The following is a 3,502-nucleotide window of genomic DNA, read 5'->3' as shown; positions in this document are numbered from 1 at the left end:
CAAGGACAATCGTCCACATTAGTTTAGTATAACCCAAAATGTGGAAACATTGAATTATAAACCCTGCATGGTTTTTCTAAATATATGAGTATGGAATTAAGTCTGATGCTTCATTCTGGGCAAGAATGCTTCTGCATCCTGTGGACAGTCCCTTCAAAGCAGTCAGCTTCAGCGTACTCCTATGACCATGAAGGCCTAGCCACACAACAAGGACCTGCTTCCCAAGGAGCTGTTTATGCTCTCCCTCAACATGTTCATATATGTCAGCGGAAAGGGAAACCACATCCTGCTGTTGGGTCATCATGTTAGAAAGAGATACACTGAACTGCACGTCAACATAAGATATCGTGAATGCCAGACCAGGAAACCTTAATGCTACTTAATGCTACTGCTCTCTCTCTTCCTTTCTCTCTCCCTCTCTCTCTTGCTCTCTCTCTCTCTCTAACACACACACACATGCGCACAAACACGCGCACACACACGTGCACACACACACACGCACACACACACAAAAACACACAAAACCATTCAGCCTCACTGAGCTTCTCAGTAGGAATATCCTACTCCTGGCCTCCAAGACAAGAAAGGTTAAACACACACCATTCATTTAGCTCTTTTTATATAAACAGGCAAACCGTAATACTAAGCCCTTCTCTTGTGTCCTTTAACATGACTCTAGCTTCTGTTATATTTCTTTCACCATGTGTTATACCAAGATAGTTCATCCTGAAAGTGATTTATTTATGTACTTCCAAAGGACATCCCCTTTTGCACTGTTGCCATGAAGTGGGTTTGCCTCACCTAATTTACAAGAAGAAATTGGGACATTGTACATATGAAAATAAAATTCTGATGAGCTTTGTTTAATCACCCTGTGTATAATTACACTGCTGAGGAAAAAGTGTGCAACAGGGATCAAAATGGAGATGCATCAAAAACTTTCACTGTTGCATGTAAATTTGCTGTTCCTAAAATCCTGCTCTATTCTACCAAATCTGTTTTATTTCATTGACATAAAGAATGCTCCATGCTCTGCATGACCTAGCTGGACTCATTTCTCCCTCTCTGGCAGTCAGGAATAACAAAACTGTTGATTTGGGTGAATAAAGGCCAGCTCAGGCTTCTTGTATAGACCCCACCACAGGGACTCTCAGCTGGCTAGCCCTGCCATATTGTTAAGCCTCAACATGCATAGAGGTGACAGTTAATACTCACCACTTAACAGTCTCGGAGAGGGCAAACCTGCTATGTCCTTAAAGCCCCTCGAGCTGTGGACAGGCTGGCACGGAGCTGGAACTGGAACCTGAATCCCAGCCAAGAATATGCCTCCACCACATCCTTTTCAGATTCCAGAAGCAGACTGCCTTTTAGCCTGCATTTAGCCTCTCAGCTACAAACCATATGCACAGAAGAGTCATAAATATATTACAAGCTATGTCACATTACAACAGAATTTGGTCATAATTACCTAAATCACTTAAATCAGACATAAAACAGCTTTCCTTATGATGCCATGAACATAAAAGGATTCACAGTTCAGCTTGTAAAGGTCCTTTTATAACAGTTCTTAGTGTAATCCCCATGTTTATCCACATGTATTCATGAAGGCTGCAAGACCAAAGGCTTCTATAGCACTTGAATGGTTACAAGTGATGCATGTGTCAGTTCCCATAGCGAACCCTGCAATAATCCACTATAGTGGTGGTTTATATACGGTATAGTAACATGATTTTACTAGGCATAGTGTTTAGACATTAAGTGCAATAAATATTCCTACTGTAAGTATAAGTGATAAGAAGACCTCCAGGAAAAGATTTCAGAAAATAAGGTACATGAATGCAATGATATAGTCTTGTGATGCATGAAAATTTGCACAACTGAAAACAGCCAACATGTGTAATTAGTCCCATTTTATGACCAGAATGACCTTCCTCTCCTTCTTACTGATGCTTCTGTGTAGGAAGGTTTATAGGAAAACCAGCACTGCACCTTATATTTTCAGTACCCAAGCCCAGCTTCTCTCAAATTCCCTGATCTCAGGATTCAGTCCTCATCTTATAATAGCCTGGCACTTTAAGATGTGTGTTTTTTAGGGTGTTTTTTTTGTCAAGGCCATTGTCAGAGACAGAAATGAAATTTCATTCTGCTTTGGAAGGAATTAGTTTTTTTGGCTGCTGTGCAAAATATGAGAATGAGAATAAAATGTTTTTTCATTAATTCCTCTGTCGATCCCTTATTTGATCTGAAAAATATTAGTCGAATTTCATGTGCACCATTTGAAAGGACAAGACACTGCTAAGAAAATATATGCTTCATTAATATAGAGTACTATCCTATATTTCCATTATAGTGGTCAACACTCCAGTAAAAAATCTATAGAAGCTATCTAAAAAAATAACAAAACCCCAAAAGGATAATGCAAAAAAAAGTGGATCAAGAAAATGGCCAAACATTTAGATTCACATACTGTTAAAACTCATGTTGAGTATGCAATATTCAGCATAACCAAATGCTGAATATTGCTTAACGATACATGTAGGCTACTTTTCTTAGGGCTTTGGGTCCTGATGTTGGCTTATATGCTTGGAAGGTTGACTTGCACAACTGTCAAGCTCTTGAGCCTTCAAATACAAGTCTTCAAATTTGAGGCTGACCAGAGAAGCCTGGCAAATGACAAAAACACAACTATTTTATTGCAGAAAAAAACAAAAGTTCTCTGGAGCATCCTAGACACGGCTATATGTGGAAAACACATTGTGGCCATATTTTTTGGGCATGGAGGAATTTCTTTGGCATGTTTGTTTGCTACTTCTCCCTGTCACTCATCAACTTGGGTTCACAGAAGGACATTGGAGGGAAATATTCCATCTGAGGCAACTGAGAATAGACAGAGTTTAATTTGCGCCTCCACAGCGCTAATTCATCACTGTGCGCTATCGGAGGGAGTAGCGAGGGAGATGCTTTCCTTTGTGTCTCTGCTGTCAGCAGACACAACAAAAGCTTTCATACAAATTTGCCTTGCCTGGGCCCACTAGTGTTTTGGATGCTCATCAGAAATTCTGTGCATTTTGAAGCCTCATTTACTCACCCATGTGGCCACACAGGGCTTTTGAGCAAATGAGGGAATTTCAAAGATGCACCGCTTCCATAGACAAGGTGGCACTCTATGTTTCACACACATACCCAATAAACTAACTGGCATCTGGCCATGACATCCTATAGCTACGTAAATGTGTTTTTTTTTTCAGAACTAAGTTATAAGTTATATCTTAGCTGTTTTTTTTCCCCCTCTATAAAAGGTGACCTCTTACCTTGACATGGTAGGAGAATAATATATGTTACCCATATGACTCTGTGATCTTTAACCTTCCAGGGTTAAAGGCCGGTTCTACTATTTTATGGCATACTTGATAAAAATTGAGGCACCGTGACACTGAATGTAAGCAGCAAATTAAATAATGCTGACTGTTTCTGGTTCCATTACATTTAAAATTGCAGTATT

The sequence above is a fragment of the Electrophorus electricus genome, chromosome 7, assembly GCF_013358815.1.
Source record: "Electrophorus electricus isolate fEleEle1 chromosome 7, fEleEle1.pri, whole genome shotgun sequence".
NCBI lineage: Eukaryota > Metazoa > Chordata > Actinopteri > Gymnotiformes > Gymnotidae > Electrophorus > Electrophorus electricus.
The sequence above is the reverse complement of the archived record's forward strand: the minus strand, read 5'-3'. Positions refer to the sequence as shown.